This window comes from Choloepus didactylus, chromosome 6 (genome assembly GCF_015220235.1).
Source record: "Choloepus didactylus isolate mChoDid1 chromosome 6, mChoDid1.pri, whole genome shotgun sequence".
Taxonomy (NCBI): domain Eukaryota; kingdom Metazoa; phylum Chordata; class Mammalia; order Pilosa; family Megalonychidae; genus Choloepus; species Choloepus didactylus.
In genome coordinates this window covers 95,076,783-95,089,829 of record NC_051312.1, presented here as the reverse complement: position 1 = coordinate 95,089,829, position 13,047 = coordinate 95,076,783, and the positions used below count along the sequence as shown (strand labels likewise).

The 13,047-nt window shown below is 37.2% G+C and overlaps 1 long non-coding RNA gene across 1 annotated transcript in view; it reads left to right on the top strand.

The window, feature by feature from the left end:
- LOC119535965 overlaps positions 1 to 13,047 on the top strand; it is a 151,798-nt gene that overhangs the window by 107,739 nt on the left and 31,012 nt on the right. The window contains exon 2 of the long non-coding RNA XR_005217324.1: positions 5,851 to 5,942. This is a non-coding gene — a long non-coding RNA (uncharacterized LOC119535965). The remainder of the gene's footprint in view (positions 1 to 5,850; positions 5,943 to 13,047) is intronic.

The window sequence follows — 13,047 nt, the reverse complement described above, 5'->3', positions numbered from 1 at the left end:
CTTGTAGGACATCAGTAAGCAGATAACTGTATTGATCTGAGACTTAGTCTCCGTTTCCAGATTTGTAATGGAGGGATTTCGTTTATTTGTTGGGAGTATTAATTTGGAAAATGTATATAAATATCCTAGCAGTGTCTAGCAAATAAACTCTTGTAAACTATTAATTGTCTCTTTCTTTTCCTTTCATATGTGAGTATAGCTCTGTTTGCACTTTTCATAGACCCTTAGGGACTATATGTATGCCCTAAGAACTTTGATGAAGGGGAAGTATATCGCCTTCTAGCAGTGATACATGTAAAAAGTCAGAGCATTGATAAGCAATGGGCACTAACTTGGCTCCTTGGCTGGCCTAATTAACAGTAATAATATCTGAAGAATGCCTCCTCATATATTTTTCTTTATCAGCAAGCTATCTTTGTTCTGTGAGTGCCTTTTGCCATTAATGCCAATGGAAATGTGAGGGACAAGGCCAAAGAGGAGAGGAGATGGAAAGGAAGGGTAAGGAGCAGAGAAACCTTTCGTTTCTAGGTGGGGTGCCAAAAGGAGAATGATTTGGAGGGAATGCAACTGAATCAGGACGCTGCCTGACTCCTGCTAAGGGCCCTAGCCAAAGGAGAGGCTGGAGTGGGAAGATTGAAAAAGAAGTCTAAGGAGACTGTATGACAATATAAGAAGATGCAGGCTGCTGCTTCTCTTCCCAGCTTTATCTGGATGGCCTGGGAGATGGAAGACAGCAGGGAGACACAGAGGTGTTTAGAGAGATATGTCTCTGTAGAGAATTCAGGAGACCTAGGGATCCCCAAGTGACCTGAGGCAAGGACACCAAAGGTATTGAGAAGACAGTGATGCCCCAGAGGTCTGTGGCCAGAATGAGGGAGCTACTGAATATGGGGCATCTCAAGACAAGAGACAAATATCCAGCACTATGGAATTCAGCAGTAAGTGCAAAAATGCCATGCATAAAATAAATGCATATGTACGTAAGTACTTTTTTTAAAATTTCAATTTCAATTAAGAAAATATGTGCACAGAGACCGATTCAAACTAACCAGCTTGCTAGAAACTAGTGACGTCAGGACACCAGCTAAAGCTCCTCTTCCTGCTACCATAAATTACTGGAGCTTGCCCTGCAGACGGGTGCCATGGTGGGGAGAAGGACTAGGAGAGGAAAGAAACAGCCACAGTAGAATGTTTGAGCCTTGAATTTGATTATACATTCTCTCCAAAGAGAATAAGTTTAGCAGGGAAAAAAAACTGACATATCTTAAAAAGGAAAGTGGTGATCATCAGTCTCATCATTTGACCCGCTCCACCTCTGTTAATAAAGGCTTGTGAGAATATTTTGATCAGTTATGGGGAAATAAAAATAGCTACATTCTTTTGCAGACCTAGGTAATAATGGGTAAATTTTAGACCTGATGCACAATCGTGTAATAAGTCACAATAAAGGTGGTTAGCCTTGGGAGTGCAGCAAAAGAAACATGTTAGAAACAAACATTCCAGGCCGATCTAAGCTTTTATCAGGGAGGAGGACTTTGAATGCTCAGGCATCTAACTTGCTGATCTCACAGGCAAAATGAGATGGGTGCACAGGATTATGGCCACTAAATTCAACATTTCTCACGCCTTTGGCAAGACCATCCTTACTATGAAAATGTCAAATAAGGCGTTCTCTTGTGCTAGTCAGCATAAAATTCTTATCTTACTCTGCTTATTAAAATTCCATGCCCACAAAGGAAGCTCCTTGATTATCTCTTGGCTCATCAAGTTTGCCTTCCGGTCACAAGACTTTCAGTTCCTGTTGGAGTAATTGCTCATGGAAAACTCAGAAGTGGTTTCTGATTATGATTTTGTTTCCCATTGTAGCTTGAATCCAGTAAGAGAATTTGTTGATTATCCAAGTGTAACCTTCTTGATCCTCAAGAAAGTTCTATTTCTCAAACTTCTCTCCATTTCCAGTGCTTTCACCCTGGCCCATGCCACCATCATCTCTCGCCCAGACAGCTTCAACAGCCTCCTGCCTGGTACCCTGCTTCCATCCTTGTGTCCTTGTAGTAAAATCTCCACACAGTACCAAGATGAAGTTTTTAGAACTTAATGCAGAGCACGTTACTCTTCTGCTCAGAACATTCCTGTGGCTAACGCTCAAAGTAACTTCCAGGCTCTGTGTTCATGGCCCACAAGGCACTCCAGGTTCAGCCCCTGCTTACCTCTGCATCCCTTCTCCTACCCCTCTCCTTCTTTCCCTCCCTGAACCATTCTGTCAAATATTCATGTTCTGATACCCACATGCTAGACGACTCAGTGGCCTCAGAGACTGCCTTTCCTGGAATTTTCTTCCTCTGGGTTTCTAATGGCAGGTGCCCTCACTTCATTCACCAGGTCTTGTCTCCTGTTAAAGGCTTTCCTGATATAGCTACCCTTACTCATTACTTTTGAACATAATCTTCCTTATTTTTCTTCAAAGCTTTTAGCACTACATCATGTAATCTATATGCCTCCCTCCCTCCCTCCTTCCCTCCCTTCCTTCCTTCCTTTTTAACTCTTTGATAGTTTGTCTTGTCTAACAAAGCTTAAAATTTACCATTGTATCCCTACCTCCTAGAACATTATTTAGCACATAGAAGGAGTTCAATACATGCTTGTTGAAAAAATGAATGAAATCGGCTTTTGGTCTCCAAATCTGCTCTCCTATGTCTGTTAGTTAGATTTTTGTCAACCCAGGGTACTGTGAAGAACCTGACTCTAGGCCTTCAAAGCCTGAAGTGAGATCCTGGAATATACCTAATATGGGAAAGTCGTTTGTATCCTTAACTCGGGAGTAAAGATCTGTCTGAATCCCAGTTCCAGGGCTTACTAGCTGTGTGACTCTACACAAAATTCTTAATCCTCTTGAGCTTCTGAGCTTCCATTTCCCCATCTGTATAATGGAAACAGTAGTAGTTCTTATTTAAAAGGACTCTTGTGAACATCAGTAAAATAATACATATGAAGACCTAGCAGAGTGCCTTATAATGGTAGATAGGTATATATATTTAATCAGATGGCTTTCCTTATGTAGCCACTGCTACCACATCCATCTTTGTGCCACTCCTTAATAATGTCTACAGTTCCACGGTTGTTGTGTACTTGCCTACAGCATGTGCCAGATCAGGGGTTTCTCAGTGAGAAGAGTTAGTCACTGAAGCACCAAGCACAGTGCCTTGCTCATAATAGGTCCTCAGAAATTAGTTATTCAGCTGAATTAACTTGCCTCTTGTGTTGTTCTTACCTTCTCTCATTTCCTTATACAGGCAAACATGTTTGACACTACTGCTTCCTGTCTTTTATCACTTTTGTCATAAATTTGATGGATAATCAGAGAGTCGGGGAAAGGCTGCATGTTGTTGTGGAAAGGGCTTAACATTGAAATCAGATCTGAGTTTGAATTCCAACTCTGCAATTTACTATTTGTGTAAACTTGCATTAATTGCCAACCTCTTTGGGTCTCTGCTTCTTGGAGTGTCAGACATAGATGATACTAGCTACTTCTCAGAGCTTTGGTAAAATTAAGGATAATATATGTAAAGCATCTAACAGGTGTCCATAAACCAGTTCACCTTCCTGGTACATTTAAGAATTCCAAGAAGGATTCCATGAATGGTAGAAAAGTGTATGGTTAGGAGTGCAGACTCCAAAGTCAAACAGCCTTCCGGCAAAGCCTACCACCATTACTTATCAGCCCTACAACTTTCATGCAAATCACTTAACCTCTCAGTTTCCTTATCAGTGTAATGGGGTTGTTAATATCTACATCACGTGTAGGGCTGAACAATTAGTAAATTCTGAAAATATATATATATACACATGTGTGTTATAAGTAGACAGAATGACCTTTTTTGGTTGAGAAAGAGTTCCAAAAAACAAATAACAATGATATTCTTATCTCTATATATGTTATCTGTCAGGTAGCTGAAAACTGTTCTTCCTCTCCTTTCCCTTCTAAAACTTCCTCCCTCCCTGATCTTTCAGCCTATTTTGTCTATTTAATATCTCACTGGAAAATGTGACTTTCTCTTCATATTTAATACTTCTTTCTGTCATTATGAGCAGTAACGCAGTCTGTGTGCATGATTCTTAATCAAATAAAGCTGTTACATTGTACTCTTGGGAGCAGAAGATGAACTTGTGGATCTTCTCAAGAAATCATATTTATTAAGACCCTGTGTTCCTGGCAGTATGCTATTCTTAAAAATACTTCCAATATAAAGTTACTACAGCCCCATACTGAGTAAGTCTTGAAGGAAATGCAAAAAAATAAAAAAATAAAATAAAATAATAAAGAAAAAGAAAAAAGAAAACAGCTGTTGTGCTATACCAATGACTGTGTGGTTGTGTAGATCATTTTATTTTTAAAATGTCCCCCATTTGGTTGGCTGGCATCTAATTTGATTAATAAATTGGGGAAAATAAAACTATATAATCTTGAATCTCCTCCTAGCTCTGCCCCTTCTAAAAAAATAAAAACTAGTGTGCAAGCCTTTAATGTCTAATCATCCCAAGATTCATTAAACCTAAATTATTAAGAAATACTTATTTACTAATTGTTATGTAAGAGACTTACTAGGATGAATAATTCTTTTAAAGAATGTGCTTACAAAATAAACACTGTCCTTCATTCTTCTATTGGGTTTATGTTTACAAAATATTTAAAGGTATTAATGTGCTAATTAAGTCTCCTGCAAGCCTTGTTTCTCATAAAAATAAATAACTTTATTGTTCAAAGATGTGTGCAGCTTGCTCTCATATGTTCAGAGGACAGAGCAACAGATGATAGATAGGGAGGGAGGGAGAGAGGGAGGGAAAGAAAGAAATGGTGGTATGTGTGATAGGATGGTAAAGGTGGTGGATCGGGGTTTGGGGGGGGGGGGGTCGGGGTATGATGGAGTTCTATGTATGGAGTTTGTACTGTTTTTGCAACTGTTCCTGTAAGATTGAATTTATTTCAAAATAAAATTTATTAAATTAAAAATAAATAAATAAATAAATAAATAACTTTAGCTTACCTATTAGGGAGGAATTACATACAGTTATCTATGTTGTCAGAAGTTGTTGTCTACCTACCCTACCCAACTGGCAAGGTGGTATAGAAGAAACAGTACAACTTTGTGAGGCATGGAGTGCTGGCTTTCAATCCTGACTCTACCATTCACTTAGCTGAGATGCCTTGAGCACATTATGTAATTGTTCTAAGCCTTTCTTTCTCCATCTGTCAAATGGGCAAGTAATTCCTTACTTAGTAAAATGACTGTGGAGAGTAACATTAATGATACATCTAAAGCACCTAACTCATAGAAGATAAAAAATGGCAGTGGTGTGTTTTTTAGCATTGAATGTATTAAATTTTACGTAATAACATAAATATCTACATGCTTCCCAGAAGACCTTGCGAAAGGGTACAGTAAAACACAGTTTTATTGATTAATAGTAATAACTAATGTATATGTAGCCCTTGCTGTGTATCAAGTAATGTTCTGAAGGATTTAATTACCAGTACAGATTTAATCCTCATCAATCCTGTGAAGTAGCTACCATTAATATTCCCATATTTTACGTAGGGAAACTGAGGTCTCTAAAGTTATTTGACTTCTCTGTAAGTGGCAGATCTGAGATTCAAAGGAAGGCAGTCGAGTTCCAAGATTTATACTCTTTACCATCATTCTTACAGAGATTCTTACTCTATGAATGAGTAAATGAATGAATAAGCCTCATCAGTTAAACACACTCAAATCCTGGTGGAAAAAATATGCCCTATTCTCAAATCCAGGGTGATTCAAATTCATCAGTCCCTCTTTTGTGTTTTTTCTTCAGCCAACATTTTGAGTGGCTTCTACTTTCGATTTCCCCAGATATACCATGAAATGGAAACAAATCATATGGAATGTGTTGCTGAAACTGAAAAGGTCAGAATGTCTTTGTGTCTCTGGGTTTAACAATTGAGAAGATTACAAATTGGCGTACTTGGTCAGACTGATGCTCTTGTTGTCTGGGTTTCATTCTATAGCCAAGGTAAACTGTCAGCAGCCCCTCTCTTCAGGCTCTTTATGAGCCAGGACCAGGCTGGGATGACCTGTTTACATCAGCCATCAACAGCAACAATGTCAAAGAACACATTTGTATCATGGTAGAGGATCGAGAACCAAAGAATACCTTGGCAAAGTATTAAGAAGGATAAAGAGAAAAAGAAACCATACACGAAACAATGAGCCAGGTGTTTGAAAGTCAGAATGAGCCACAATTGGTTGTGAAGTTAACATAAGCTGGGTAGTGTAAGCATGGTACCACTGGGGCTACGGTGGTGATCCTTCTATGATGTCTACTGAAGATATTAGGGAAGTTTCCAAGCATCCAAGTTTCCCTTAATAACCCACTATATATTTGTGTTCAATGAATTTATCCAAACCACATTTTAAAATGTTAACAGACTTAGCTTGAAACTGAATGTCAAGGAGGAAAAAGAATTTAGAACCTTTAAGTGATCCCTTTCATTTTAAAATAAATCAACTGTGCCTGGAAAAGTTAAGTAACTTGGTCCATGGTCACCCATTTAATGTACTTTACAAGATTGTAGCTGCTATAGAAAGTAAGTTTCTATCTTCCTCATCCTAAACTTACTATTTTCAGTTTTTTTAGATGTCCCTTCCCCTACTTTGAGAAAATTATAATTTAATAATAATCAAAACCCCCATACAGATATGGTCCCCAGCCTTGCATATAAAGGTTTTTAACTTATGAAAAATATTTTTTCACCACCATAAATAGAAATCATTTCATCGATGAGCCCACCATTCATTCATTAATGAGTGATTGAATGAACATAATGAATTGCAGATAAATGAACACAGAGTTGCACTGACCTCACTGCAGAATATGTGCTCCAAGCAAAGGCAGCATAGGGAATTGAGGCTGGGATTTGCCCCTTCAGAATTCTAAATTCTCACTTATAGATAAAGAGACTAAATAAGTTGACATGATGAGCTTTGTAAATAATACATTGAAGTCACAATATTACCCATGTAGTGTTCTTGCGAAACTGTTTAACCTAAATGTAATCAAGAGACAACAAATCAGACAACTCCAATTGAGAAAGATTCTGCAAAATAAATGACCTGAACTCTTTAAAAATGTCAATGTTATGATTTTTTTAAAGACTCTGGTTGACTCTTCTATATTAGGTAAAAGAGATATGAGGACTACTTCCAGCTGATTCTTGATTGTATCCTGAATTAGGAAAACAAATCTATTAATAACATCAATTGAGGCAATTGGAATAAATTGAATATTTCAGGTACATTAGATCATGGAACTGTATTGATGTTTAATTTACTATGTGTGATCATTGTATTGTGGTTATATAGACTTCTTATTCTATGAAGATACATTCTGAAATATTTAATGGTAATGTGTTTTGATGTCTGCAACTAAATCCAAAATGGTCCAGCCAAAAAAGAAAACAAACATGGCAAAATGTTAACAATGGGTGAATCTAGGTGAAAAGTATGTGTGTTTTGTAAAATTTTTATAATATTTCTATACATTTTTTTGAAATTGAGGGAAAAAGAGAATTCGACTTAGTACTTTCGACTAGCATGGAAAACATATGGAATCTGGCACACAGAGACAGTTAAAATATATTGATTGAAGGAAGGATTAAATGATTGAATATTTTGGGTATAGTTCTCATGCTCGCTTCAATATTTCTTTCCCCTAGTCTTTTAGGAGCCATGCATTCCATCATTAACAACTTATTTCTTTGGATTGAGGCCTTATCTTTCCTGAGAACCCTAGTTAAATGAAAATATTCTTGGAAAAACCAACAACATACGTTCACCCTCCAGCATAAACCAAATCATTTTCATTCCTTGCTACAGTCTTCCTGTTCCACCAATTCTGTGCTTCTCATTCTGTTCACTCTTTCCTGTCCTTGTTCTTACTTCATTGACCTTTCATTCTCATCAGTCTATTGCAGAAGATGGCATATAAAGCTATGACACAAATGTTATATACAATGAGGGATTTCATAAAATACCATAATGGATATTTTATAAATTAACAGCATTTGCTGTTGAAACTAAAGGCTCTGAATTTAGGCTGGTTTGTTATTTGGTAGTTAATATCGTCATTATTATAGTCAGTAAATATATATATATATATATATTTCTAAGGATATAGATAAATAGATATCCTTAGAAAAATTATTTAATCTCTTTATGCTTCAATTTTCTAACCTTTGAAATGGAGAAAATAGTATTAACTTCCTGTTGTTAACTTGAGAAAATTCTATGAATGCTATGGGAATTAAATATATGTATTAAAATGTTTCTCCTTTAATTAACACTCAATTATCAAAAATGATAATTATTATTAGTACTACGCTTGTCTAATTCTATTTGCCTTCTTGGTCCACTCAAAGGCTACTGCCTTGTCATGCTTTCCATAAGGCTTCCCAGTATAATCATAATGTAGTAATTATGGCTGAGAAATAGTAGGTACTTTCTTGAACCCAGCAGTGTCATAAATGCTTTACATATATGATACAATTTAATTATTGCTAAAACCCTGTGAGTTACATCTATTATAGTACTATCATTTTATAGCTAAGGAAACCTAAACTCAGTGAAGTTAAGACACTTTCTTAAGGCTAAGTAGCTAGTAGATGGAGGAGCCACAATTCGGCCTAGTCTACCTTACTCTACACCAGTTTCCCTTAACAGTACGCCATCTTAGCTCTGAATATTTATTCATTAGACAAGTTAGAATCTGTTTTGCACTTTTCTTAATGTACATATTCACTTTGTCCGTTAAAATTGAGACAGTATATCACATGATATGATATAAGATATATGTCACCCACACATGAAATGACACAGCATCTGGAGCATCGTCAGTAATTAATATGTTTATAGGTTAGCAACAGGTTGTCCTTCTACACTTCTTATTCTCTGAGGTTCCATATCCTAAGATAAATGTTATCTTAATTAAAATCAAAATCCATCTATCCTGTTTCAGAGTTTATCATATTATATATTGATACTTGAGATAACTGAAGGATTAGTACCTCAGGAATGGTTCATCTGGCAAGTAAATTTTGGAGGTGTTAAAGGCATCATAAGGAAATTTAAATTAGCCTTTTATCAGAAATTTTTTGTGATGTGTCTTTCTGGAGCAGTCTGGGTTGGATGCCTGCTTGTTCAGTGGGTGGCTGTGTTGTTACTATGGGAAATGTGAAGGCAACTGTGGTTTCCATTTCTAACAAATTGTTTTGCAAACTGTTTGGCAGAGAGACAGAGGGGACATTTTTCAAATGGATCCACATCAGCAGTCTTCAAAGAGCTGGGTTTCCAGGATTCTAGGGACAGGTGCACTGTTCTACGTGAATGCGTTGAATGGGCTCCTCCTCTAGGTCTCCCCTCACCATTTCCGCAGTTCCAAGAAGAGATCGTCTGGCTGGCCCCACAATCAACCAGCTGGACCAGGAATGCAGGGGCAGAATCTTAGCAATTTGTCATCCCTATTCACTACAGGCCCAATGATCCTGGAGAAAGGAAAATACGAAAACCACATGGTAGTTACTACAGCTTCTTAAAAATTAAACAATTGAAGAAATTATTGTATGGGAGGTTGGTGACAGGATAAGAATTGAAATTATATATGCTTTATAAAAACCCATATGTGCAGGAGTGCATTTGTGTGTATTTAAGTGTTTCATTGACTATAAAATGATAGAATATACTAGAATTATAGGTTATAAGAAATTCCAAGCTATGATTGACTTGATCCATGTCAGTTATTTCCTCACAAATGGCTTCCACTTGTCAGAAATTGAAGGGAACCAAATGTACTATTGTGAATGATGAGTTTCCAAAGATAGCTTGTGTGCCCCTTGGCCAATGGGACACCCCACCTTGGCTCTGTTGGGCTTATTACTGCTCATTCAGACATCTGAACATCTCTCTACAATTCTCCTTCATACCTAACAGAGCCAGTACTTTCAAATGGGTCTCATTAGACCTCTTTTAAAACCACTACACACTAGAAAGATTTTCTATCTCAGAAGGGTTTCTGCATTCAAACTTATCAAGCCTCTATGTAGTTCTCTTCCTGATTAGCAATTTATCCTCCTAAGAGCTTTAAAGGTACACCTTTATAACTCTATAATTTCATCCCTTTCCCATTTTTCCTTTATCAGCACATTCAAATGTATTTTACTCTTATCTCGGATCTGTCACTCAGCATATGTCAACTTCAAGAGTTGTGGACTATAGCCATGACTGTCAGTAATGTTTCAGGGAAAAGAAAGAAAAAGAAAAATAGAAAGTAAGAATGCATGCATTAATTTCAGAAAGCTGCCTGCCTTGATATATGGCATGCTAGTATGCTAGTATGTAATTCTAACTTATTTGCATCAGACAACCAAATGCCTATCTGCACTCTTGTCTGGAAGAAGCAAAGAAATTTTCTTTGATTATATGTTTTCAAATACCATGTCTAATCTAGCCATAACATCTTTTCCCTTTAATGCTTCTAAAGCTTTTATTTAAGGTTCTTTTTCTTTTCCCTGAAATCCTCCTTCCTAAACTCCCCAACCTCAGCCCTACATTTCTTCCGTGAAATCTTCCTTACAATCACTGCTTTCTGTAAGAATTAGCACACTTTCACCCTGCTTCCCTTCAGTCCCTGGGTAAACCCTTATCACTGTCATTACCACCTTCCTTTGATGATCAGATCATTTGTCTGGATTCAGGAGTGGACCCCAAGCCCTCCATGGACAGAGACTACAACATATCATCTGCTCCAGCACCTGGCACATATACAAATAGACCACAATGGTGGTCCACAGATGCTTGCCTAAATGGATGGTTGGATGGCTGGTGAAGTAGAAGGATGGATGGATACATGAATAGTTGATTTGCTTTCTATAAGTATGTGGGAAGATTCTTGCACATAGTAGGTATTTAGTAAAAGTTTGTTGAGTTAAATTGACATCCCAATCACTAGTCAAAGTTTATTAAATATGAGAAATATAGATGTCTTTAGAAATATTACCTATTAGGTGATTTAAAAAGTATAATGTCAGAAATAAAAATAATATACATATAGAACAGGAAAAAGAGAATTTGGGGATAGCTATTTGTATCTCTTTCAGCAGAGAAAGAGTTGAATTTTGGACCACATAAGGTAAATTGGTCTCTTCAAAAACCACAGACAGGTGACATAAAATAGCATTTTCCTTGTTTAGAGTGGTCACTTTTAAAGGAAAGCCCAAGGAGTGTCAGTTCACATCAGAGTTGATCTATTACTTGATAGTTTCTCTCCAATTTCTTTGTAGTAGATTTGGAGTCAGACAAACTTGGGTAGAAGTCCTTACTATATCAATAACTTAACAGTGTATCTAAAATTATATTGAATGCAAGCATTAAATAAGCAAAATGCTTACTGAGTGCCTGTCACATGGCAGACAACATGGTAAGTACTGAGGAAAAATAGTTATCCAATATGGCATCCCAATAACCTGTCTGGCTCTCCATGAAGAGCCCCATGTACATCATTTTATGTTAGTCTTAACAACAACCCTGTAGAGGGGACATTTATGGTCCCATTTCACAGATGAGAAAACTGAATCTCAAAGAATTAGACCTGTTTCCAACAGTCATAAAATAAGCAAATGTTGGAATCAGAAAACTAGACTCCAAAACTTGTTTTCTTCTTATTCCTCATACTTATGAGAGAAAGACAGAAAGAAAGAGAGAAACATTGCTGAATAACCCTGAACATTAAATAACATCCACAAGTGTCCAGCACTAGAGTGGCTAGTAAATGTAATAACTACTATTTAATAAATTTAATAAATAGTAATAAATACAATTATTTAGTATTTATTCCCTCATGTTTCCTTATGTTATCAATAACATATGAAACAAGATAATGAGAGAAGGAGAGAAAAAGAGAAAGCTGAGGAGAAAGGGTTGGAAAGGAGAAAAAGAAACAGATTGAGATAGGGAATCCTTTTAGAGAAAAGAATATAACTGTATTACTATCTGGGATGTGATGGTGGAATTGAAAGGGCAATTCCAGTCTGAGTTTCCTAGCAGCCAAGCAAACAGTGGTGTGTTGTGTCAAGAAATTGTGCTTTACTGATAAAAAACAAAAACATGAAATTCCATTTGGAGAGGCAAATGATCTGGAAATTATTTCTAGCATTACTCTTAATATGTTTGCTTAACTGGATGTTGAAACTTCCTGGGAATATATCAGGGATGAGAATAAGGAAGATAAAGTACTGTACACGTGTAAGGCATTATATTATGCACTTGGCCTTTGTTAGCTCATCGATCTCACAACCACATGACGAGGCATGTGTTTGCACATTACAAATGATGAAACAGAAGCACAGAGTAGTTAGGAAACCTGTCCAAGGTCACATGGCTACTATATTAATATACCATAGCTGCTGTAACAAATTGCCACAAACTTGATGGCTTAAAACAATACTAATAGTTTATTTTACGCTTCTGGAGACAGAAGTCCAAAATCAGTGATACTGCGCTAAAGTCAAATTTTCACTGGATGTATTTCTTCTGGAGGCTCTGAGGGGATAATGTATTTCCTTGACTTTTCTCACTTCTGGAAGCTGCCTGCATTCCTTGGCTCCTGACCCTCCCTCTCCTCACTCCAGCACTTGCTTCTGTCATCACAGCTACTTCCTCTTCTCTGTCAAATCACCCTCTGCCTCTTTCTTATAAGGCCACTTGTGATTACAGTTAGGGCCCACCCAGATAATACAAGATACTCTCCCCATCTCAAGGTCCTTAATCACATCTGTGAAGTTCCTTTTGCCATGGAAGTTACCATTCACAGCTTCCAGGGATTAGGGCCTGGATAACTGTAGGGGCCACTATTCAGCCCTCCACATTCTAGCCATGCTGGAGTTGGGCATCCATTCCAGGTGTCTTGGTGCTAGGCATCACTCATGTGCCATGCTGCATTGCAGGCAATAGGCTACAGGGG